We start from the raw sequence: 14,290 nt of genomic DNA, 5'->3' as shown, positions 1-14,290 counted from the left end.
TTCCTCTTGTGAGCAGAAATAAGAGAGACCTGCCTGGCTTGGCTTTCTGCTGCTTCCTTCAGGGTGCTAAACTCCCCCAGCCAGCTTGTGCAGCATAGTCACTGCCCTCCCTGGCTCAGGGGAGGGGGAGAGGTGCCTTCTGTCCTCTCCTACCCCTGCAGCATGATTGTGCTGTGGCTGCCAGAATGTGCTCCAAGAAGCTCAGGATCAAGCATTGCTCTTTCCCTTTAGCAAGTGACTTAAGATACATTGTAGCTCTTTAAGGAGTGTGTGACCCCTTATTATTGGTGACCCTGTAAACCATTGTGTAATCTGTTGACTGTAACATACCATGCCAATTTATTCTTGGTTGGGAATTCTTGCCAAGGACTTGATGGAATAGCATGATTTTATCCACTTTATTGTTTTCATTGTGTTTCATAAACATCTAAGACCCTCTGGGAAGAATCACTGGGGTGGCTGGGCCTCCTTTTTCTAATTGCTGGTTAAATAAATGTTGCCAGTTAAAAAAAAAATTGAAGTGGTATGCAGGATCTCAGAATGCCTGGAACTGCTAAACACTCATGTTTAGGAAGCAGGACTATTTTTAGTGTAGGGGCATTTAAAGAAATGATACAAGCCCCTTGTGAAGAGGTCACTGTGAAGTATGCTGAAGAGCTTGCTTTTAACTGGAAAGCAAACCCAAGTTTCCCACAGCTGAGTAAAGCAAAAGATTCGTGTTTCCCCACTTAACTGAAGAGGGACAGGATGGATTTTTTTTGTTAGTTTACAGTAGTGGGAGTGAGGAGGCCCAAATTCTTATCATACAATGACAACAACAACAAAAATCCTGGTCTTAATGACACCTTTGCCTTTCTGATTTCCTCTAGTGACTATCTGCAATGGAGATGTAGGACTGAAAGGCATTTAACACTTTGGGAGCGTGGCTGGGAACTGGCAGCTGAGAATATGGTGTATCCCTTGGGATCTGTGTTTGTGGGAGTTCAAATGTCTCTTGAATGGATCCATGGTTGCCATCCTTGTCTATACCTAGAAGAACAGGGGTAAAACTAGAAAAGAAAAGAGCATGTGTGTTGAGAACTCCAGGTGATTTGAGATCCTAAATCAGTTCTGAATATGGGACTGAGGTTGCCAGATAAATTACTGTGAATCCAGAGAAGTCTTTCCTCAGTTCATCTGCCTGAGAAATGGAAGTCCTTGCTTTGGATGGCTTAAAAGAATGTGGTTTAGGTCAAAGTTGCCACTGTGTGCTACAAACATCATATCGTCTATGAGGTCTTGAGTAATCTAGCTATGTTTAATATAACCCAGGCTCCTGCAGGGCAGAGGACCAGCATCTGGGCTGATCAGACTTTCAAAATGTACCAAATGATAGCGGAGTTGATTTTTGGTCCAAACTTCATTCATGTCTTGTTTAGAATAAGTTTAGATTAAGAATTTGGGATTTTCCTTTTTTTTTTCTTTTCCTGTTGCTGAGTGCCATGTGTGTTAGTCTTGTCTGTGTGCTGTAAAGTGTGTGCAACTGTTGCTTTTCAGATTTTTTGGTCTGCAGTTGCGATTTAGTTGGCAGTGCAGATAGAGACAAGTTTGGGAACTGAATCCAAATATTTACATTCTCAATTTGGCGTAGTTTTTGTGCTTGTAAACATTCTTAGTCAAATTGAACTTTGGTGAGGTTGTAAGTGGCTTTGCCAAACCTTGGAGAGTCACACCCTACAAGACCTGAAATTCCTCCTTTTGGGAAGAGTTTTGGATATGCTTTTTGGGTGTACATACATCAGCTGAGAATTAGTACTCATCATTTTCACCCCTTATTCGATTGCAAAATCTTTTCCTGTTTGTTGCTTTATTTTTTTATGTAGAAATGTCTCATGCTGGTGAGCTGTGTCAAGTTAAATGTCATGGAGGAGAAGTCCTGCCCACTTATGAGGTCCTGTGCAGATTCTGTAAATCCTGGTCTCCTATGCTGCTCTAGAGCTCTGCCCTGGTAGAGAGGGGCCATGGTGGAGATTCCCCTCTCTCTGTAGCTACTGTTTTCCTGGTCCTTGACGTTTCATTGTGCAGAAGTTTAAGGACTGATCTGAGCAATGGGGATACTTGCTTATGGAGTTTTAGATTTAAATCCTCTTCTCATTAATGTAGGCTTTGAACAGCTGTCGGATTTTGTTAGAAACTTTTTATTCACTGGGGACCGAGCCTGAAAGATGTATTCTCTCTTAGCAGTTGAATTTCTGAAGTCAACACTACTACAAACTGTAGGGATGGGGATTAGCTACTACATTAACACTTTGTGGCCAAACCACCCTCTTGTGTGGATGCCTTCCTATTTTGGGCTGTTGCTGATAATCGGAGTTTGCAGTTAGGATAGTTTAGCTGCAGAGAGCTGGAGACTATTCTAGGATGGAGGTGACTGTGTTGCAGTGAGTTACAATAAGAGTTCCTACTCGTCAGCTGAGGTCTGGAGCTTTGAGTCTGGACTGCCTTAGCTTAATCCATGGTGAACATGTTTAGAGTAATGTAACTTGTTCTCCATCTGGAGTGTATCCTCAGATAGTTAAAGCTGTTAAGGGAAATGAATGGTCTAATTCATACAGACAGTGCTTTTGCTACATTCTGCTGTGAGCTTCTGACCTTGGAGATGTGCTTGGTAGGTTGAGGAACACAGGACAAGAGTAAGGTGTTCATTTTTAGTGCCACCTTCCACCATTCTTTGAAGATATGTTTGTTTGAGCTGTGTGTGTAGGCTGAAAAGCTGTCAGCTGCTGCAGTGTAGTTGAGAATTCAGTGAACTTGTGCAAATGGAGAAGTCCTTAAGGACACAGGGAAAGCACAGTGAGTTTCTGTCAGAAGTGCACCCTGTGTGTGTTCACACACAGAGGAATGGGGTGTTATTTCAGTTTGAGTATATCTGTCTCCTAATTGCTCTTTAAAATGAAGATGTAAGAATGCTTAATGTGTTAACATTTAGTGTTAGGACTGGTGCCAACACAGGAAACCAGGTCTTTGAGTTGAAACTTTTAACATTATTCTCTAACTCCCACGTTATTAAAAACAGTCACTGCATAAAGTTTTAAAGCCATAATTAATTTTATCATTTTGATGAGGTTGTCACACTGAATTACTGGTTTACATTTTTTCCCCTTAGGAAAAAGATTAGTTGTCTTCATGGGACACCCAGTCACAATCACAGGGGACAGATGCTAACTGACTAGCACTGTGCAGAGCACTCTGCTCAGCCTGCTATTCCGAGTATTAGGGCAGAGACCAAAGACTTTGGGAGGGCCGGCCTGGAAGATCTTGCAACCCTTCTTCAGTGAGGAGCAGATGTTCCAGACACTGACTCTGCTCATTGTTCTGGGAAGTCCTTCAAGTTAGGAGAGGAATCTGTCTCTTGACATTTTTGCTTTCAACATCGTTATTACTTGAGGGAGTACAAATAGTTTTTGCAATATGGGGTGAAATTAATGAGGAGTTCTAATGATTTTGATCCTTTGTCCTGATGAAAACTCCTATCACTTGGAGTCACAGGAAAGGGCCTAAAGTCATGTTTCTTTTTATGTGGGCACAACATACTAAAGAGAAATGGGACATATTGACTGACTCACTGTGTGTGAAAGTGCTTCTCATTTGTGCTACAGGATTGTAAGGATTGAAGTTTCCAGTTTCCCTTATACCTTAATCCTGGCTCTAGGCTCACAAGATCTGTTATCCAGTGTTGCTCAAATGAGCCTTATGAGCCAGGAATATTGTTTTGAAGATATGGCAAATGGGTAAAGTGCAAAAGCTTACCAAATAATCAGCAAGCTCTGATTATTTCCATTGTTAAGTTGCAAATTGGGCTGCAGTTCCATACCATAGCTTGCATTTTACTGCCTGCTATATCCCTGCTATACTGTTAACTTAATCTTTGAGCAGAACATCACCTCTGCCACTCAAACTGCGTAAGACATGACTGACTTGAAAGAAAGGTGAGATCAGGATAGGAAAGGAAAGAAAGGGATCATAAAGAGGAGGTGTAAAATCATCTGCACCTGCCTGGCAGCTGTTTGTAAACATTACTTACTTAACAATCTCCAAAACTCTTAAAACGGCATTCAGTTCTCATCAATACAATTTGTGCAGCTTTAGTTTAGTGTGCAGATTTCCGTTAGTGTTTTATGGATGTATCTATCACCATTTCTCTTGTGGAAGTGAGTAAATATCTGGAATTATTTCATTGTAATTCAGGGAAAAACAAGGACAAGCACAGGGAGCTCATACTGTCTCCTTCTTGTCACCTCTCTTGTCTGAAAGCCCTTGTGACACTCAGGGGTACTTGCAAGATTTAATGGCACAACCGTGGTTGTCTGATTTTGTTAATATCCATCCTCAGGGTATCCTCCAAGCCTCCCTGCCTGCTTTCACAGGTGCTGTACTTCAGCTCTTCCCTTCCCAGTGCTAAGGATTGGTGCAGAGGTGTTTCCTGCTGTAGGATTGGCTCAGTGTTTACTAGCCTCTGAAGCAGCACCTTGAGCAGAACTCTTTGAGGCTCTTGCTGCTGTAGTTGTAGAGCAGCTGGCAGAGGAACTGCTCTTTCTCTTCATAGGTTTCCATGCGCCTGGGAAGCGAAGGGGGATGTTGCCAGGTGGCAGAGCTACTTTCTCATCTGGTGCCAAGGTGAGCTGGGGATAATTGTCATTTGCCTGCTCTGCTTTTCCTGGGGCTGCGTAACTTGGATAGCACAGGTAACTCTCCAGAAAAAATAAATTCAGGAGAGGCAGGGGCTCTCAGACTCTTGCCATTTTTCCCATAAGTAAGGCTTCATCTAAACCTCTGCGCTTTGGGGAAAGTTGCTTGTTAGCTTCCAGGGAAGTGTTGGAAATTCTTTTCTCTTTCTTGTGCTGCTTTTCTTCTTTCTCCTTTTAGCCCTTAGCTCCCCTCTAAAAGCATTCCTAGCCCAGCAGCTGGGCTGTAATAAACTCTGTGTGTGCCATACTCTCTACTTGTACTGCTGCATCCAAGCTGCAGATGGAAGTGAGACCTATGTTTTGTGGACGCCACTTCTACTGTGGCTTGGGATTTGTTAGGCCCTAGAAAGGGGATAAATGGTGACAGATTCTTCATCCACCTGTGAGCATTGAGGCTTCTTGTCTGTCATAGACAGTCTGTGATAGCAGCTACTCGAGCTGCTGGTGATATATTTCTGTGCTTGCCTGTTGTTCTGATATTGACATTTTTATTTAGTGGAATGCCAAGAGAGGAATCAGATTGTGCTTTGCACTGTTAAAGAGTATCACATAGGATTTGATTGTGATTTCAGCTTTAATTCTGTCACTGTTTGCAATTGAGTTGTCTCCCTGTGAAACAGTTATCTGTGAGCTGGAGAAACCAACAGAGAAGTTGGTGAAAGTTCAGCTAAGGCAGTGTCTCCCAAACAAAGCAGTAAGAGAACCATGAAGTTTTTCGTGACAGGCACATTCTCCAGAGAGAAAATAACAGTGGAAGGTAAAAAGTTCTGATGGACATACACTGTCTACCTATCCACCTCCAGGAGATTGCATCTGGAGGGGGGAATATGGCTGAGGGGAAGTGTGTGTCTTATCTTTTCAGTTGTGTAGATCATTGTATATCGTGATATTTCTGGCAACTGAAAAATGACAGGTGTTAATACCTAGCTTAAAAGCACAGCCTGTGAGAAAGATGGGAGAAGTTTCTTGCTGCTCTGAGTGAAGCCAGCTTCTTTTGAAGACTAATGGTTCAAATTCAATCCATTATCATTATTTTTAGCAGAGAGCATTATTATGTACAGAGAACATATGATGAACCTGACTGATTTTTGGCATGCTAGTGTTGACCCAGAGCTGCTGTGGGTAGACTGATATGACAGAGGGAAGAATCTCACCTATTCTTAAACCTGGAGAGACAGTAGAATGTTTTGCTCTGTAGAACTGTAGCTGAGTTACTGGACTTGGAGGTGTGCTCTGGAAGCAGGACAATTAAGGTTAGTGGCATATTCATGTGAGAAATTCAAATAAGTAATGCATATTCATGAGCCTATGGATAATGGATAAAACAGCAGGAATCCAGCCCTGGAGAGCCTAGTGCTTTGTCTTGGACTAAAAGCTTCCTTTTCCCCTTCCCATGTGCTTTGCAGCAGGACAGGTTGGCAAGCACAGTTGCCTGTCCAGCCCAGACAAATGTAGCGGGAAGGTCAGCTGGGGTGGAGACCACACAGAGCAGCTGGTTTGGACCAGGTGAATTATCCCAGCAGTGTCTGCTCACCTCTTCCTCACCTGGCACTGTAGTTCTGGCTGTTACTTTCCAAATTGTTTCTGAACCTCTTTTTTTTTTTTTTTAAGTTTCCCCTCCTAGTTCGGCAAAGAGTAAAGGGCAAGTACATGTTAAGTGGTTTTTGTTTGTTTGTTTGTTTGTTTTGGGTTGGTTTTTTTTGGAACACTTAAGATGACCCTAAATATTGCATGGTCAGTGAGAGACATTTCGATCCAGGATACATTGACATAAATGAGATTTTATATATATATATATCTATATGTGTGTGTGTGTGTTTTTTTGTTTTCAATACACAATTAAGACATATGTCCGTAACTTCTACAAACTGAGTGGAGTATTCCTAAAACTGGGACTAATGGAGATATGTTATTTTCATCTCTAGGCTTTATCATGTGGATTTAAAAATCTGAATGATGAGGGCCTCTGAATCAAACTAGGATTAGTGGTTTCTGGAGTAGGGCAAATGACAATAAAACCCGGGAGCTGAATTCAGATAGTAGCAGAAAGATGATGAGCCATAGCAGCAGAGTAGCGTCTTTCATTTGTAAATGTAAAAGCTCTTAACGAAATGGGAACAAATGAATAAAAGAGTACATCTGACTTTAGTAGATGAGGGAAACATCAGCACAGATGAGGATCAGGAAGGTAATTCTGGGAACAGATAAACCCTTTTTTTCTTCATTTTTGGTGTCTTAGGAAAATCAGAAATATATTGTGAGGCAAAACATTTTCTTTCATATTGAACTACAGGTACCCAGAGTAGTGCTTTTGAGATGACAATATTGCTGCTGCCCTTCGGTGGCTCAAAAGGCTTTATTTTATTTTTTCCCCCATGCAGAATGTGATTTCAAGTGAAGTTACTTTTCTTCAAAATTTGTATGATCAGCTGGTGAGACTAGCAGGAGGCTTTTAATACCATGTTTCTTAACCACGTAATCTCAAATATTTATTAATGGACTAACGTATCTTTAGAGAGATGATGTTAATACTTCTTTTTTTCTTGAAAAGGACGAGTTCTTCTGTCTCTGCTTATGTTTAATTTTTGAGACTTAGTCATAACCATTATGTCTGGTTACAAGGAGGCAGTTATTTTGTATCTACCATTCCCATCCTTCCCCCCCCCCCCCCCCATTATAAACCTGTGCCAAAAGGCAAAATACTTTCTGGTATATCAGTGTGCAGCTCGGGTTTACATCTTATGTAGAGTATATTTATCATGACCATTCAAAAGTTATTAATTTACCCATTTTATTTCACAAATATTTCAAATAGAGCTTTCTGTACGTGGATTAAATTAGCCCTTTTTATGGATGGAAGCAGAGGTTTGCTTTGATACACAAGTTATCACATCAGATGTTTCAATTATCCCTAAACTTCATTTTGACCAGGGAGTGGAGGACATGTAGACCCTTTCTGCCTTCACAGTTTCTGATCTTTATTTAAAAGTCCTCAGCTCTCTATAAAGACTTAACTAGGTTAGATTCAAACAGAACAAAAAATGCTCTGCCTTTTTGTACAGCCCTGCTGAGATTTTGTAAGTCACTTATGATAGTTAGATGCTCATTTGCCATTAAAGTCAGTTTGAACCAAATACAAAAATCCTCAGTGTGGCTTTGGACTAATTGTTTAACAATAAAACATCCACATGTTCCTCTTAGAGGGAACTCAGGATCTTCACATTAGGAATGTGCAAGCAGAAGGCAGCAACTTATTGTTTCAGTGTTTTCCTTGTACTAACGATACTTCTACATGTCTGTATATATCTATTGAAGCAGAAAAGTACCTCTTTCTTAAAACAATTTGGCCCAATAATAACTAGTTTTCTTCTGTTCTCACACTTGGACGGAAACAGGTTTGCTCTATAATGTTGATGTTTCCATACTTTCTTCCCTTTTATTTTTAACTACTCTGGGAATAATCACCCATGAGGAAGAGCATGTTGATCATTCTCCAAGAGAGAATAATTTATTTTTCATAACAACTAAGTACAATGTCTGTGGAAAGAAAGAAATCTGAGTAAAGAGTTACTACCTAGCAAATCTCTTGTCCAGTTTCTGCTTTTTTGCTCACTCATTCAGAGGTCCTCTTAGTCATTCCATTACCTGGAACCTCAGTTTCCCAGTGCATTTGTAAAGCAATAAATGATATTGCTTCATATATTCCTGGGATCTGTACATTAAAGAAGCAGAAGTTACCAGATGTTTGTATTAAGCTGTTTTTTATGACACATACCTTTGCAGTTTGCTGCATTTCTTTTGGAAAGGTTGTGATGGGCTGAAATTGCACTCTGAAGGGTGGTGGCAATTTCCCTGTACAGTTTCAGTGAGCCTGAGCAGTGCACGTGGCTTGGGGAACTCTGAACTTGGGAAGGCTGAAACTCGTGTTTGTTCTGCACCGACACCTCTGGCCAAGCAAAGAAAAGGTGTTGACGTTGGAAGGAGCTGCAGCTCTGCTCCCTCGCCAAGTATGAGGTGAAGCCCTGAAGGAAGGAATTGCAATGATGTGTGACCCAGCAAAGGGTATTCAAGACTACTCCCTCTGAGTAGCTGGACCCTCCAAGGCACAGGAGGACTCACCATCTGCCAGCCAGGCACTCTTGTGAGAGGCTCAAAGCATACAGGTTTTATAGGCCTGTTAAAGCTGCACTGTGCAAGATGCTACTTTTTGTGATGCAGCAGGATTTCTGACTTTTCTTTTTCTCCTCACATTTTCCATTGTCCAGGAGCTGTAGCATCTATTGGGTTACACTTTCATTTAAACAAAATGCTACCAATATGCTTACACTTAAATGTGCTACATAAATACCTTATTTTACTGCTTTATTAAATGTGTAACAAATCTGTTTGGCAGCCACCTAATAGGAAATGGTGTATAGGTCTCTCTTGCACATTTACTGGGCTCTAAAGTTTTCAGGTTTAGGTTAAATTGGGTTTTAGATATCACTTTCTTTGAGAAAACTTTTCAAACAACCTTATTTCTTTCTCAGTCCTTTGGATTCTGTAGGGACTCTCTTAGTTTTTTATTCATGCTGACTGTTATTGACTTGAGTCCCCCTGAAGCAAACCTTGCTGCAACTTTTTCAAATTTCACTTTTGTGTAAATGGATTGCATTTGGGTCAAATTTTTTAAAGTTATATGCATAAAATACAATAGGGGGAGAATAAGCAGGTAACAGGAGATTTGTTTACATCCTCAGCTGTGCTTTGGTTTCACTGTGTCTTTTTACAGATGTTTGGTACCACAGCTGCCAGTTTTCCTCTGTCGTGGAGGGGATGCAGGCTGGAGAAGTGAACTGCTCTCTTTTCCTCCCCCAGTATTTTTTCTGGTCCTTTATTACACTCATGTTGACATTTCCACGGAGCTTGGAGCACAAGCTGAGTTAGCCAATCTTTCATGACAGCACTTTATTGTAATTACCAAAAGTTTCTTTCAGTACCATACTAGATTTGTTGCTACTCTAGAAACTCTCCTTTCCTTGTAAACTGATGGTGGGAGATAGTTTCATCAGGAGACCAGGCTGGCTGGCAATTTCTGGCTCAGATGGAGCAAGAAGGAACATTAAAGGGACAGAAAATGCTTTCAACTTGTGTATGATGAGGCTGAATGGAGGTGATTTAGTATACTGGCTGCTTGTTTTCCTCAGAGCTCTTCTCTGTCCTAAGGGAATCCCTCCTGCAAACTCTCCTTGGTTTAGGCAGTTAGTGACCTACCCCTGGCCCCACAGCTGCTCCATCCTCAGGCGGTTTGGGCATGTCTTTACACTGGGCCAAATGCCAACTGCATATTTGGAACTGAAACCCCATCTGGGTTTTTGTGGTTTTTTTTTTTTTTTTTTTTTTTTTTAAGCCAGAAAAAGAAATCCTGAAAATGTGTCTGTTTTTTGTATTTTGCAAAGGATGTTGTTCACAATAAGGGCGATGGAAGTCTAAACCTTGAACTACAGTAACACACTTGCATTTTGCTGAGGTAACTCAAGTATTTAAGTGCATGCAAACAGCATGATACTGTGTTTCTTAGAAGAGGATTGTGAAGTAATGATAAAAACTCCCAACAAGGTGAAAGTAGACTTAAGATCTTTCCAGTGGTTTTGTTTCCCATTTGGAAACCTGATCCATTGATTGTTTTCTCTACTGTGCTTAGTAGCAACAGCAAGTGAATTGAAAAGCAGGGACAAGCATCTGTTTTTCCATAGCTGATACTTAACGAGATCAGATTATATATCCTTCTGCAAGGCTGAGTGATGCCCAGTTGGTATCCCCCTGGGAGCGTAGTTGTAGGAAAATCAATGCCTTTAATACACTGGGTTTCTGCTCCACTTGTTTAGAAAGCTGCTCCTGGGGGCTCACTGCACAGCGAGGATCATGCTCCTGGCTGGAATTTGCCATGACCACCTACAGTGCCCTTCCTTACTCTAAGACTGAATGTCAGTCTTTTCTGCAATGTTGTTTGAGAGACCAAAGAAGGAGAGTATCCAGCACCCCACTCCCCTGCTTCTCAGGGTATTTCTTACTCTACTTAATGTAAAAGGGTGAAAAAAATCCCAGTATGATAGTGTGTTACCCCTGTTTGAAGGAGCAGGATGACATTTTTCAGCAGGCTTGGAAGCAGTGTGGAGTCTGCCTTTGAGCTAGGACTGGTGGCTTTGGCAAAGCAAGGCGTGTGATATGAGACTGGTTTTTGCAAGGTCCACTAAAACATTCTGACTAAACAGTTTCTTGTAGGCTAAACAGACTGGGCAAGGCTCATTCTATGGCCACAAGACCTACCAAGAGCCTGCTTGGTTCTGTGATTCAGGGTATGGCATCTGTCCCCTGACCAGAGAAGCTGAGAGCACAGTCCTCTTGGAGATCATGGTTTTCAAATGAGATCTGGATCAGGTGCTGGACTTAACACTTGTGCGTGTCTGTCCGAGGAGTCATTACATCTCTTGGATCAAAGCAATTGTTCAAGGCACTCTGAGCTCACCAGAATGTAATAATGATTGCCCTGTATCACTAAAGTGTCATCTAAAGATAGCGCAAGATCAGCCCACCAACACTGTTAAGCAATCACAAACAGTACAGATTAAGTTAGCCGGTAAATCAAACCCGGAAAACCCTCCCTTCTACCCTTACCATTGCCTATAAAGATTTGTTGCTTTTGACTCCTCCTTGGAAGATTACCAAATTTGGTAATGTGAGCTATTTCTGACCAGTTTGGCATCAAGAGCAGGGTGCTATTTAAGTGTTTTTATTTTATTTTGGTTTACTGTGCTTTTGCCTCCACAAACTTCCCCTCTTGGTCTAAATGGACACAACAATATTTTTTCCTTTGCGGCCTTTATACTTCTGTGGCTTTGAGCTGTTAAGTGAGTATTATGTTTTGCTCCAGAAACGGCTGTATTCCAGCTGATGAAGCAATTTGAGAGTGCCCACTTTTCACTATTTATTTTTCAAGGGTGTTGCAAGGTTTTTAATTGTTAAATGATTTGAAATTCTTCCTTGAGGAATATCCTATGACTTGAAGCAGTGTTTAAGTAAAGGAAGGCATGAAGATGTTGCCTATATGTCTTTTGAAGTCTTTAGCTCATATTTGTGTAGGTCATAATACCTAGCTCTGATATAGCACTTTTCAATGCAATTCTCCAAAGTGCTTTGCAAAGCTGGATGGAGCCATTACTCGAGCTAATGAAAAGGTTTTGATTCAGTGAAGCATGATTAAAATATGCTGTTTTGCTTGTGCTGAACCCTTTCTGGAATTCATTTGATGCTGGGGGAGCTTCCTGAGGAGCCAGAGTGGTCTAAAGACCTAAATGAAACAGAAACAAACCCAGCAGTTGCTTTTTATGGGAGAATGGACATATCAGCACAACTGGCTTATTGTACAACACAAGATTTTTGGTCTCATTCAAACATGAGATAAAAGATGTGGATATGGTAATGTCCTTGAATAATTTTAGCCAGTATCTCAATTTTGTAGGTTAAGAAATCAAAGTGGAGGAAAATAAAATTACTTGCATGACTGGAATTTCCCAAAATGCCAAAGATGGAGCTGGGGCTTTGAGTCTTCTGGCCACAAAGCTGCCTCTTTGATGCTTCACCATAGTTTAACAAGGCACTTGCTTTACCACTTTTGCATGAAAACCATCATTTCTAGAAATTAAAGTTCCAAACAAAGTGAAGTGTGTAGATAAATAATAACAGTGAATTTCTCCTGGTCAAAGCAAAGGCAAGTGAGGTCTAAGTTTAGTTTTAAGTGCTTATTCTGTAAATGAGAACAAAACATGAACAGTTTCACTGCTGATGTATTGCAATATATATGGAGTTTCTTGGAGTTTAGGAGCAGAAATGGAGCTGGAATTAATTTCCTCAGAAGTATAGAAAAATAAAATGGATTCCTGCTGTTTATCAGTGTCTCTAACAATATACCTGTTATGACATCATAGAATAGTTGACAAAAGGATAGTGAGATATACCTGTGGAAAGGTGGATTTCAACTTGAAATTTTTGAAGGTAATTGATCCAGCCAAGTACCACTCTGCTGCCCCACTCTTTGTTCAGGTCGTCCTGGAAGACAATGCTTACTCTGCCGTGCTTTGCTGTTGTGAAGAGAAAACAAGGTACTGCCCTCAAGTCAGAAAAGGCCTTCCTCCAACAGTGGCAGAGATTCAATGCCCCATTTATTGTCTTGAGATTTTGTTTCATTGTTCCAGTTTGCAAAGCAGTCTCCAGAGGTTTCTAAAGTATGCATGAATAAGAGAGAGAAATGAACTCCTAGTTTCTTTTGGGAATTTTAGCTTGGAGACAGGCCTGTCTATCTAAACCCATCTCTTGTTCCTATGGGCTTTGGCAGGAATCTGGATGGCACAGCACCCTCCTACCTCATCTTCTGCTTTTTCTCTATACCTGCCTTCATTGTTCATGCCATGCTGTTTGTTAACAAGACCATGGTCTCCTCAGATTTTTTTTTTCCATTGGCTGCCTTTTATTACCTTTATTCATATTCCAGTGTTGTCTACAACCACCAGTTGGTGATTGAAGCCAGATTTCTTGGTCTTTCTACATGCATAAACTGTGTGTAAGCAGTATCAAAGGTCCCTTTTTGATGTGAAAAAAGCAGATAGAAGAAGTGGGCAGGAAGCAGAGAAATACATGTTAACTTTGATTCATTTATTGGTAGTATACTAAAAAGTGGTCAAAGATGTCACTCACAAAATTCTCAGAGGTTGTGGGCTGACTGGGCTATAAGCAGGTTTATGCAGCACTGGTCTTGAAAAATTATGTATGGGAATCTTCCTCACATATGGGAGAGAAGTTATGTTTATATCCCAGAATATAAATGAGATGCTAACTGGAACAGCTTTGTAGCGTGGAATGTCTCTCTTTCCTTCACAGCTTTACATAGTTCAGTGCTTCCCCTTCTTCATGTCCTCATGCCTAAAGAATGCAGACGAATAGCTGGAAAAGGTTTGTCTTAGTGCTGTCGGGTCATTAAGGTTCCTGGCCAAAATATATCCCTGACCTCCCTGGTCAGAGGAAATTTCATCAATGGCAATATTTTCACTGAGGCTTTAGCTCAGAGTGTCTCAGCTGTTGTGGATGAGGCCTGAGGGTGCTGAAGGGGAGAGATCAAAACCTGCTATAACTCTTCTTAAGAGTGTGTCTAGTGAAAACCTTTATGCATGAAATCATGCCTGCAGATGATACAGAGGGGCATTCCTCCTGTGTCTGTATTTTTGTAAAATTACAGGACACTTCCCATTAAAATCCTGGTAACTTAAGACGGGTCTGTTGGCATCTCCAGCTGCAGAAGTTCAACTCTTAGAAGGACCTGATCATCAGTTATGAACATGTGTAATTAACGCTGAACTGATTGTACCACAAATTTCAGAACAAACTGCTTCCAACAAATCTATGTGTGTGGACATGAAGCATTTTCATTTTTCTGTAGAGGAGCAATTGGCTTTCTGCTGCTGAGATCATGCCTCCAGCAAGCTCTCTCTGAACTGGAGCTGTCTGCAGCCTTGCAGCACAAATGGACC

The 14,290-nt window shown here is 41.1% G+C and overlaps 1 protein-coding gene across 4 annotated transcripts in view; it reads left to right on the top strand.

Annotated features, from left to right (window-relative positions):
- Positions 1 to 14,290, top strand: part of DENND2B (DENN domain containing 2B) — a 155,246-nt gene that overhangs the window by 1,913 nt on the left and 139,043 nt on the right. The window lies entirely within an intron of this gene.

Source organism: Corvus hawaiiensis, chromosome 6 (assembly GCF_020740725.1).
Source record: "Corvus hawaiiensis isolate bCorHaw1 chromosome 6, bCorHaw1.pri.cur, whole genome shotgun sequence".
Taxonomy (NCBI): Eukaryota; Metazoa; Chordata; class Aves; order Passeriformes; family Corvidae; genus Corvus; species Corvus hawaiiensis.
Note: the sequence above shows the minus strand (reverse complement) of the source record. Positions and strands in the feature narration are given on the sequence as shown.